The sequence below is a fragment of the Salvia splendens genome, unplaced genomic scaffold (genome assembly GCF_004379255.2).
Source record: "Salvia splendens isolate huo1 unplaced genomic scaffold, SspV2 ctg304, whole genome shotgun sequence".
In the NCBI taxonomy this organism is placed as follows: domain Eukaryota; kingdom Viridiplantae; phylum Streptophyta; class Magnoliopsida; order Lamiales; family Lamiaceae; genus Salvia; species Salvia splendens.
The window spans coordinates 9423-22277 of record NW_024598945.1 but is presented as its reverse complement, the minus strand read 5'-3'; the positions used below and the strand labels follow the sequence as shown (position 1 = coordinate 22277).

General features: G+C 36.9%; 1 pseudogene; it reads right to left on the bottom strand.

Moving 5' to 3' along the window:
- Positions 1 to 7071: 7071 nt before the first annotated feature.
- On the bottom strand, positions 7072 to 8810 carry LOC121789664 (annotated as a pseudogene).
- Positions 8811 to 12855: the final 4045 nt, after the last annotated feature.

Below are 12855 nucleotides of genomic sequence, written 5' to 3'. Positions count from 1 at the left end.
CGACACATAATCTGACACGAATCCGCACGAAATTATTGGGTTGGGTTAAGTCTTATTGGATCTGTGTCCTTATCGGGTTGACCCATTAAGAACCCGATAATTTCGGGTTGGGTTCGGGTCGATGCGGGTCGGATACGGGTAACCATTAAAAAATATTTATTATTTATTATTATTTAAAAAATTATATATTACTTTAATTTTTAATTCTTATAAATTAGGTTAAAATAGTATAAAACGAATTTTAATTGTGTAAATTAGGTTAAAAATTAAGGTTTAATCGTGTAATATTAGGTTTTAATCGTGTAATATCAGGTTCGGGTTGTTATCGTATCGTGTCAACCCATATTATATCGTGTCGATAATGGGTTCGTGTCGGGTGCGGGTCGTGTTCGGATTTGAAGGTAGCAGGTCGGGTTCGTGTTCGGATTTACAGTTTCCTTAACAGGTCGTGTTCAGGTTAGGCCTTATTGGGTTGGGTCATTATCAGGTTGACCCGATAACGACCCAATCTGCACGATTTGCCGGCCCTATATAATAATGCCACTACTCAATGAAATAAACCATTACTCCCTCCGTCTGCGCCATTAGGAGTCTCATTTATGGGTGATACGTGTTTTAAGAAATATTAAGAAAAGTGGATGTAAAAAAGTTAGTGGAATAAGGGTTCTACTTATATATATTAGTTTTAAATTAAATATGAGTGGAATGAGTTAGTGGAAGTTAAGACCCTATTACTATTTATGGTAAAAATGAACCGAGACTCCTATTTGTGGACGGACTAAAATTAAAAAATGGGACTCCTATTTGCTGACGGGAGTATGTGACACGAATGCCACCAGCCCACTACAACCGTCAATGAAATAAACTACTATGTGACATGCATATTAAATGCCACAAATCTAACGAGACAACAACTGTCAATGAAATAAACTACTACTATGCGACATGCGTGTTGCCATTTATTTAAGTTGCCATTTATGATTCATATCAATAGCTTTAATTTAATATTTGGCATAACCGCCTTTCAATTCTTATGTATGTCGAGTAAGTAAACAGTGGGTAAAAAGGGAGGAGGAAAAGAAAATAGAAAAGTTTAGTTTCAATATGGAGAAATAAGAAGGTTAGAAAACAAGAAAAAAAAGAGAAAAGAATAATCATGAATCGTAGATCGAAAAGCAGAACCAAGAACTTAGTAAGATTAATTTCGTAATTAGGTGTGTATAAATAGTACTTTTAATTTTATATGGATGATGTAGTTGATTGTTATATGGTGAGTTGGAGAGAATATTTTAGATTATGTGATGTGACTCTGATATAGACATATAGTTAAATTATATCCGTCCTCAAAGAATATGCACTTTGAATTCGTACGGGTTTTAATGCAAAATTGGTAAAGTAAGAGAGAGGTATAACGAAAAAGTTAATAAAATATTTTTAGTGGAGAATGTGTCCCACCTTATTAGAGATAAAATAATTCTAAAATTAGAAATTGCATATTCTTATGGGATGGACTAAAAAGGAAAGAGTGCATATTCTTATGGGACGGAGGGAGTATATTATTTGATATTGATGGTTGATATAATAGGGGTATGTTATGCTGCAATATATATGTTTTACACATGACATTGAAATTATATGAATCATAGTCTTGCGCTAGATCTGAAATTATAGAGGAATCTACAGGTCAAATACAAAGAGACCTTCGGGTCATAGAGAAATCCCGAGCATATATTAGGTTTGATTTGTCACAGAATAATAAATTGAACAGAGAGGCATATGCATATAGATATGGAACTGTTTATGATATTCCATGTTTAGGGTGAAGTGTGTTGATTTTGAATATTTTGTAAATAAGCTAATAAATGATGGATTTTGTGATTATAGTATTTTGGATGGTGATGTAATCGATATGTGATTAATTGATTTTAATTAATATTTATTTATTATAAGTATATACGTTAGAGGGGTTAGGGTGTGACAAACAATGCATTCCCCATTTTGCAAATGCAACTCAAAGTAATCCAAGGACAATAATTTATGTTGTGTTTTATGCTAAGAAGATATAAGAACGGCAATACACCAGCTACGTATGTATAGTTCCCGTGCATACTTGTAAGAGCATCCACAACCGTGCTCTTGCCAGCGGCACGGTTGTGGGCCCGGGCGGTACTATTCATGCCTACTCTCTGGCAAGAGCACAACACCCACAACTGTGCTCTTCCGCAAGGACAAGCACAATTAATTTAAAATTCAATTAAACAATAACATTTCCATAATACTAAAATTCATTAAAAACCACAATAAATATTACAAATTACAAATAAAATAAAAAAGACATAATTAAAATCCTAAAAATTAAAAATTACATAATTAAAATACTAAAAATTAAAAATTACATAATTAAACTCCTAAAAATTAAAAATTACATAATTAAAATCCTAAAAATTGAGATTGAGAGAGTTGTTTAGTATAGTGTCATTTTTTGTGTTTGAAATGAGAGTATTTATAGATGAAAGTATGAATTTGGGGTAAAAATAATGAAAAAAATAAATTAAAAGTGTGGAAAAAATGGATATATTTTATTAGGAAGTGAGACAATATTTTTTTTATTAATTTGAATTTTTCAGATTTTTTCGATTTTTTTAAAAAAATAAATAAAAAATGACAAATCAACGGGCCAATCGGAAGCTGCCACGTCGACGCGCTGTGCTCTTGCCGCTGGCACGGACGTGCTCTATGCATAGAGCAGCGCCCTGCCAGCGGCAAGAGCGCAATGGTGGCGGAGCGCGTCCTTGCCAGCGGCAAGGACGGACGGTGAGCTGCTGCTCACCGTTGGGAATGCTCTAAAGTCTTTACCTGTCACCCATATGTACACCTACACAATCTTTATGAATATACATGTATGCTTAGTTTATTCGTGTATATGAGTATATCCTATGTCTAAGCTAATTTAATTAGCTAACTTGATGTATAACTATATATATATAACTAATTTCATTTACCTATTTCATTTTAATTATTTATACACACATAATAACAACTTATTTATATGTTAAAGATAATAAAATATGCTAATGTTTAAAATAAAAGTATTTCTTTATTCCATGAAAAATAGTTTCATTCTGTCATTTTTAGATGTCCACAAAAAATTGCCTTATTTCTAAAAATGGAAAGTTTCTCTTATACTTTTCCTATTTTTCTACTCGCTCTCATACTTTACCCACTTTTTCCCTATCTTTCTTACTTTACCAATTTTTCATTAAAACTTATATCGTCCATAAATATGACTATTTTTCAAAACTGGCCAAATATAGAGGTATTTATCCGTCAAAGCCAACATTATTTGTCCATATAAAAGTATTAATCTCGTCCATTAATCTAGTTCATTGGTTAATAGGAATAACTTATTTCCATCTTCTATGGCCATCCACAATGGGGCGCCCTAAGGCGCGCCCTAAAGCCCGCCCTATGCACCGCCAAGTCAGCATTTTATCCTCCTGCCCTTCCACCTGCAGTGGGGCGCCCTAAGCATTTTACTATTGTTTTGTTATTTAATTTAAATATTTTCAAATATATAAATGCAAACTTATTAAAAAACACAACGATTAACTAAAAGAACGACAAAAAAATCATTGATATATCCGATATATCCACCCAACACCTCTCCAAGACGAGGGTTTCATCCGGCTGGTAGTTCGTACGGCTGGGGGCGTACTCTTCACAAGTTTTTGGAGGTGGCAACTTGTGCGCCCGGTGCTTGGTCCTCTTCTTTCTAGCGGGGGCGGCGGCACGACGGGAAGCGGCGGCAGGGCGAGTTGGAGACGGCTCCATGTCGGAGAGACCGTACGAATCCGTACTGAAGTCCGGATCGTAATGCGTGTTGGCGTCGAACGACCGATATTCGCCAGGTTGTGTACCCGACCACCGTGCGCCATCTCCAAACATCGGGCTACTAGGACTTGAGTATCCACCAGAATCCATTTTATAGCGTAATTTGAGAGTTTAAAAGTTAATCGAAAAGTTACAAATGAAAAGTGAAGCTGGAGTATATATATAACAAAATTTTCGAATTAAAAAAAAAACTAAAAGGCGTTGCATCATCCGCGTCGCCCACAGTGGGCGGACGATGCTCTATCGTCCGCGCTTCGTCCGCGGACGACGCATCGTCCGTCGTCCGCGGTGCATCGGGTGCGCTTTCGTCCGCCCCATTGTGGATGGCCTAAATCTCTAAATTGATTTGTAGTAGTATAAACATACCTTTACATTTGAAATGTAAAATACAAAAAAGTTAAAGCCAACATTATTTGTCCATATAAGAGTATTAATCTCATCCATTAATCTAGTTCGTTGGTTAATAGGAGTAACTTTTTTTCATCTTCTAAATCTCTAAATTGATTTGTAGTAGTATAAACGTACTTTTACATTTGAAATGTAAAATACAAAAAAGTTATGTACGATTAAACATACTTCGTATTAGTTTTATAAATAAAAAATTAGTTGAACGTGAGATTTACATTCACAATCTTTTCTAAAAATGGAAAGTTTTTTCTTATACTTTTCCTACTTTTTCTCCTCGCTCTCATACTTTACCCACTTTTTTTCGTATCTGTCCTACTTTACTAATTTTTCATTAAAACTTGTGTCTTCCACAAATATGATTATTTTTCAAAACTGGCCAAATATACATGTATTTATCAGTCAAAGCCAATATTATTTGTTCATATAAAAGTATTAATCTCATCCATTAATCTAGTTCGTTGGTTAATAGGAATAACTTATTTTCATCTTCTAAATCTCTAAATTGATTTGTAGTAGTATAAGCATACTTTAACATTTGAAACGTAAAGTACAAAAAAATTATGTACGATTAAACATACTCCGTATTAATTTTATAACATATCGTGACTGTGGAAAATTAGTTGAACGTGAGATTAGCATATCAAAAGTAAAAAAAAAGTAAATGATATTGTTGAATCATGGATTCCTTCAAGAATGGTGATGAGGGGTTGGAGTTTGTAAGCCATTTTTCTGATCTCAACAATTGTTGCAATTTGAAAATGCAAAATAAAATAAAGATGGTTGATCACATCAACTGAAATTAAAAGATGATTGATCACATCAACTAAAATTGGACAACCAGCTCATTGTTGACCTAAAGCAAACCATATCAAATTGATTTGATTGGATAAATTTCATGCACGATTTCTATTTGGTAGGTCTCGTATGAAAATATGCACTCTAATTTTGTAAAGGTTTTTCTCTTTAATGAGATGAAATTTACTCTCTACTAATAATACTTTAATTATTTTTTTACTCTACTTCTAATTTACAATTTTATATTAAAATTCGTGTTGAATCCAAAATGCATATTCTTTTAGAACAAGGGCAGTATTGTGCATTGAACTCATACATTTCACTATTTCAGGTAGTGATCAATTATGATTTGGCAAAGTAACATGCTACGATGTAGACTGAGATGTGATCTCGAAGGAAGTGTCCGTCGGAATAATTCATAATAGTGTAATAAAATAGTGGGGGTAGAATTAAAAGAATAAATATTGATTACTTTTATACACATGACAATTTTGATTACTTTTGATTACTTTTATACACATGATAGTGTAATCAAATTAATAATTTTGATTACTTTTATACACATGATAACAACTTATTTATTTGTTAAATGATACTTCATTCGTTCCATCATAGTTTAGCCATTTTCTATATAGTAGTAACACTTTTTCTTTTTCTTACTCTTACTTTACTTTCTATTACTTTATTTTCTCTACTTTATTCACTTTCTACTTTATTCTTTCTACTTTTTTCTCTCTCTTACTATTTTATCTATTTACTTAAAACACGCAACATCCATTTGTTAAACTCCGTGCCGAAAAGTTCCACTTCAACTATGAGGGAACGGAGAGAGTAATAAAATATGTTAATGTATAAAATAATATTTCTCCTATCCATGAAAAATAGTCTCATTTTGTCATTTTAGGATGTCCACAAAAAATAGTCTCATGTCTAAAAATTGAAAGTTTCTCTCATACTTTTTCCACTTTTCCTCCTCGCTCTCATACTTTACCCACTTTTTTTCTCTATCTTTCTTACTTTATCAATTTCTCATTAAAATTTATATTATCCCTAAATGTGATTATTTTTTTAAAACTGACCAAATATAGATTTTAAAAACATGCAATGATGGTGTTTATCGGTCAAAGCCAACGTTATTTGTCCATATAAAAGTATTAATCTCATCCATTAATCTAGTTCGTTGGTTAATATGAGTAAAACTTATTTTCGCCCGCAGGGGCGTAGCGCAGTTGGCAACGGAGGGGCAGATCTTGCTGCAATGAGTCTGGGTTCAAATTCCACTGCTGTCGTGTAGTTGCTTCCATCTCTTAGGCACAAGTGTGTGTAGTTGCTTCCATCTCTTAGGCACAAGTGTGAGGCCTTCGGAGATGGGCTTCTGGCAGTAAGTGGGTTAAGGCATTCCCCTTAACGGGCTACTGCGTACCCTAATTTAACCCTCTCACATGATGTCAGGCCGGAGTGTGGGGGCCGCTAAGACGACGGAATTGCCGTTTTGAAATGCTGCAATGAGTAACTTATTTTCATCTTTTACATTTGGAACGTAATAAAAAAATTATGTATGATTAAACATACTCCATATTAGTTTTATAACAGATTGTGAGTGTAAAAAAATGGTAGAATGTGAGATTCGTATATCAAAAGTGAAAAAAAAAGTAAATGACTTTATTGAATCATGAACAACTAAAAATGACAAAATAATTCTTTAGGCAGTGAACAAAGGAATTTCATGTTATACAAAAATACTCCCTCCATTCCATAGTAGTAGGGGCATTTCTTTTCGGCACGGAGATTAAGAAAGTAGAGAGATGAAGAGAGAATAAAGTAAGAGAGAGTAAAGTAAGTGAGAAGAAATGTGTTAACTTTTACTAAAAAGGGAAATGACTCCACTACTATGGAATGTACCAAAATGGCAAAATGACTCCACTACTATGGAACGGAGGGAGTAGGTAATAACAACGACTATTCATATGCATGCGGTAAACAAAAAAAATTCGGAAACTTTTGCAATAAACTAAAAGTACAAATACATCAGAATTGAAATTAAATTCCTGGAAATCAAATTTGAAGGTCATTGAACACACACATAAATCACTGAATGCACAGTACATGCAATTATTGAAAACACACCACACTTTCTCTCACACACACACACGTATTAACCAAACGGTTAAATTTCCGGCATCATGCATGAATCTTTGTCGTATAGCAACTTTTGAAATCGTTCCATATGTTGGTGGTGCAGCGTGATTGCAAGCAACAAGATCTCTTCATTCTCCTGATCAGGATACAGAAAACTCTTTCCTTCCGAGAGAGCTCCACCGGGACCCACAAAAACAGGCTTCCCCAACCCGAATTCTGCCTTGTGAACCGGCAGCCTAACCCAGCTCGTTACCCCGAAATTGGGGCATTTCACATTGTTTTGGCTGCGAACAATGCCTTCCACATTCCGCATATACAACTCCAGGTAATCCAAAGCAGACCTCATGTATTCGTCGTCCATTCTAGCGATTGCCTCGTGCACTATCTCCACCGCGAACCTCAACGGCTTCGAAACCAGATCCCCAACCAAAGCAAATGCGCCACTATAGAAGATCCCGTTGCCGAAATAGCCAGGCGGGAGAGGGGGCCGCAGCCTCTGCCGCGCATCCACCGGAAACTGCAGCTTCGTCTCCTGCTCCAGCGGCAGGCCGCGGGCAATGCTCACACAGCGCCACACGTGGCCCGCCACCACCTCGTACATGGTGTAATTCGCACCGCCGCTGCTTTCGTTGCATTTTTTCTTGAGGCCGTTGATGAAGTCGCGGCTGAGCTTGAAAGTGGAGAACGTTGGGTCACCGGCGGGGCCGTCGAGAGGGTTTTGAGCGACGGAGGAGGGTGGTGCTCGATGTGGCGGAACCGGGGCTGCGGGGGCTCGCGCGCCGAGAGGACGCGCCGGTCCAGGGAAACAGTAGGGACGGTGGTTAGGCCGCGAGCGATTTCCGACCACGTGCGCATCAAATTGTTTGCGGAAATCCCGTCTGACGTGTGATGCTCATTGGCCAAACCTATGCTTGCTCCGCCGCATTTGAACCGAGTTAACTGTGTTTGCCGAATTCAAAAATAGTGTTAAAAGTTAGTGGATTATTTTATATTGTTGTGAGTAGATGGAGTAGGAATTGTGGAGTAGCTGACACCATTTTGCAACGTAGAGAAATTCACATGAATGAGCTCCAAAAATGAAACTTTTGGAATGTATGGACAATAATAGTAATTGAAACGCACCTTGAGCAGAAGAAGTGGAAAAGTGGAAATTCCTTTCGAGTAATCGACGGTGGGGGTGAGGCTGAGGTGAGGCTTGGGGATGGCGAAATCACCCAAGTCATCGATGGAGCCGTCGCACTCTGCCTCCACGAAGGAAACCCCCTCATCGTTGCAGTTGATCTCAATACGGCCGTTGTCGTCCCTTCTCAGCCTGCCTGCATACGGGTAGAACTCAACAAGGGCCCGGCTCAGAGCTTCCTTGAGCGTCGCGGTGTCGAAGAAGCCGGGGCCGCGATCGGAGCGGTAGAAGTAGACCACCCGACTATGGTAGGTGTCGGAGAAAACTAAGTCTAAATTTGAGAGCCACACACTTCCACTCGGTGTTTCTTTCAATGGTTTTACCATTGTTGATTCCTTCACTGTAGTCCTCATCCTTCCTTACTACTTTGATTCCTATTTCCTTTAGTGTTGAATCTTCTATTTATAATTCTTTTTTTAGGGTTTAGGGTTAGTACTATTTGTTTTATTTTTGGTCGTCAATAGTTTAGGCGTTTTTCTCATAAAAGGGAAGGAAGCCACGTTAGCTGATGCACGTGGCTCCAAACAGGACCAATAAAACTACCTACCCTTCTCGAATTGGTATATAAGATTTAAAATAAAGTCAGGGTGGAGAAAATAAAGCACGAGGTGGAAAAAATAAATGAGTGAAAAGAATAAAATATGTGGAAAAATAAAGTAAGATGATATTTTGCTTAAAATGGAATGTCTCACTTATAGTGGGATATTCTAAAATGGAAAGTGATTCACTTATGGTGGATGGAGGGAGTATTCAATACGGAGAAAAATGAAAAAAAAAATACTTCTTTCATCCCATAAAAATATGGACATATGATATGTCACGAAAATTAAGACAAAATTGATGAAGTAGTGTTAGTGGATAGTGAAACTCATATTATTATTATTGGTGTTTTGATAATATACAATATCGATAATTTGACCAATACTTCTTGAATCAATTACAACTGAATTTATTGAGACAAAATAGAAGAAAAAAATAAATTTAATTAACACAAGAAATATTAATATATTTTAAAGTTCATTAAACATAGATCCAATCAAATTTAAAATAAAATTGTAAAAACTTCTTAAATCAATGACCGTTATTTCAACATAGTTGTTGCACTCGTTGCTTGCATTAAGTGCCTCCTTCAATGCCATGATGGATTTAGACTTGAAGGCCTCTCAACATTGCAGAAATGAGCAATGGCGCTAAAGCAACTTGCATACGACACCACTCCAGATTTGTTTAACGATATCTCCATGTTAGCAACATAACATGACGGGAGTGCCTAGCTAAATTATCTGGTGAACATGTACGAGCGTGTTCATGGATTCTCAGGATGCTTGGAAGCATTTGTGGTATGAACCAAGAGTGGAAGAATTGTCCCGTGGTATGGATGGTTGCATTCACTAGCGGGCGCAAGGGCACACATCAAACAATCATGTTGTAGGATGTTACCGACCAACGTTTAAGGATCCGACATGCGTACTTAGAGTCACTGGCCAAACAACAACCACAATGTGTTGAACGAGTCCCCTCAATTTGACGGTTTCTGCATTGGGAGCTCATCGGATGTAAAGTTCACTGCCAATGGCCTCCCGTAAATATGGGGTATTATTTGGCAGATGAGATCTAGCCACATTGGTCTTTGTTCGTGAAGACGATAATGTGCATGACAACTTCGAAGTAAAAGAGTCGGCACGTGCGTAGTGTCGAAATATAATCTCTGATATCACGTATGCATGTATCCTAATGTATAAAATAATAGTTGAGGATTAAGAAGATAATGTCACGGTGTGGCAAAATGAATTGGGTGCCTCCAGTTCGATGATGGTAAGCAACCCCCACTAAAGGTACACCTCCATAATTTTGTGAGTTTGCAGCCCATCGTGTTTCTAGGCGTCAAGAATAAATCCACGACAACCTCCAAGAAGATCTGATCGAAGAAGTTTGGACATGCACCGATGTTTTACAACATTAACATACTTATTTATTTTTTTTTGCTATTTTTATTTTTAAATTCTTAAGTAATTTTTTTTTGTTTTTAATGAAGTAATTTCATATTATATGTTTATTGTCTACTCGTATCTCAATTTTACAATTAAAATAAATGAATAGTGCAAATTAATGTGAGAGGTGCTGGGAGATCGCTCATTGTAAAAGTTTTGGCCTAGTGAAGAAAAATAAAGGAATAATGACGTGACAAAGAGTTGTGGCGTGATGTGGCAGAAGGGCATCTGTTACGGATGCTCTTACTCCCTTTGTATATTCACTAAAGTTATATCTGCAACTCTCTTTGTCCCACAAATATATATATATATATATATATATATATATATATATATATATATATATGGGGCGACACGAGAATCAATACATAATTGGTTAAGTAAGAGAGAAATAGAAAAAAAAGTAATTATAGTATTGTTAGTGGAAAATGTGGTCAACCTTAATAGAGGGAAGGAAGTTATCAAAAATGAAAGAGGATATTTTTATGAAACATCCAAAAATGGAAAATGTCCTTATTTTTATGGGACGAGGGGAGTATTTAATTTGTTAAACTAGAAAAAATGAATATTTTCCGGATTTTGTAAATTCATTTAAAAGTCCATAATAGATTTTAATTAATTAAAAAGTAGTATTCCTTTGAATCATATTTCTTTTCGAGATGTCCCAATTAAGTTGAGTTAATTTTTTTATAAAATGTAAAATATCGTATCACTCTTACTTTATTACATCTTCCAATTTATCCTATCTTATCTTTCTTATGGTATTTTTTTCTCTCATCTACTTCATTTATTCTTCTTTTAGTTCGTTTATTATTCCCTCCGTCCCAACTAAGTAGAGTCATATTTTTTTGGGACGTCCTAACAAAGTTGAGTCATTTGTTTTTTTGACAAAAAAAAGAAATGACTCTAATGACTCTTATTTACTTCATCACCTACTTTAATCACTTTTATCTCTCTCTCTCTCCTATTTCATTTAATTACTCTCTCCGTCCCTTATAATATGTCATCATTTGATCCGGTACGGGTTTTAAGAAATGTAATAGAAAGTGAGTTGAAAAAGTTAGTATCAAGTGGACCATACTTTTATATATTAGTTTTATAAAATGTGAGTGAGAATGAGCTAGTGGAAGGTGACAAAAATAAGGTCCACTACCAAAAAATGGTAAATGTGAAAGGTGACAAATTTTTATGGACGAGTGAAAATGAAAATAAGTGATCAATTTTCAGGGACGGATGGAGTATAAATTAAATCATTCAACACGATTTCTTACTCCCTCCGTCCATGAAATATTGTCAAAGTTTGACTTGGCATGAGTTTTAAGAAATGTGAAGAAAAAGTGAGTTGAAAAGGTTAGTGGAACGAGGGTCCAAATTTATATAGAGTATTAGTTTTATATAATAGAATGTGAGTGTAAAAAGTTAGTGGAAAGTGGGGCCTATTTATTAAAAATAAAAAATAAAAAGTAAAGTCGGCAACTTTTCACCGATGGACCAAAATGATAAAACTTGACAACATTTTATGGACGGGATGTGTCCGAAAAAAGTGACTAAGAGTGTCCACAATAGGGAGGTCGCGGCGACCGCCGCATCCTCGGCGGCGCCACGACTCCCTGTTGCGCTGGAAATGGGCGGCCAGGGCAAGGGGGAGGGTATGGACGGCCATGCGCCACGTAGGCGGCGAGGCAGCGGCGGGTGATCCTGCGCTGGCCGCGTGGCCCTGTTTCACGGCACCGCGAGCTGCGGCAGCGCCAGAAACTTTTTTCTAATTTTTCTATATAAATACACTTATCCCTCTCATTATTTTCACACCATTCCTATCTCCACTCTTCTAAATTTTTCTCCATTCTATTTTCAAAAAATGGATAACGACGATTATAAACAATTGATCGATGTTTGATGCGGTTGTTGAAGAGGTGCAGCAGGAAGTTGAGGAGGAAGTGACGCGGGAGGCGGCGGCTAACCAGCGGCTAACCAGCGGCTCATGGGTGACTACTTTAGCGATAACCCCTGTTATCCGCCAGAGATTTTCCGTCGGCGTTTCAGAATATCGCAACATCTCTTCATCTATATAGCGACGGCATTGGCAGGGCGGTAGAGGTGCTTCACCTTCCAACGTGATGCCAACGGCTGGATCAGACTGTCGATGTTTCAGAAGTGCATCGCTGCAATTAGGCAGCTTGCCTATGCCGTGCCGACTAACATGTTCGACGAATACCTACAGATGGGTGAGAAGACTAGCCTAAAGGTGCTACAAGATACTGCTAGGTATGCACGGGAGGGTGCACGGTTTCCAGGGATGATGGATAGCATCGATTGCATGCAATGGGAGTGGAGGAACTGCCCGGTGGCTTGGAAAGGGCAGTTCACTATTGGGTTCAAAAGTAAACACTCCTCGATGATCCTGGAAGCCGTTGCTGACTATCGGTTGCGGATCTGGCATGCGTAGTTCGA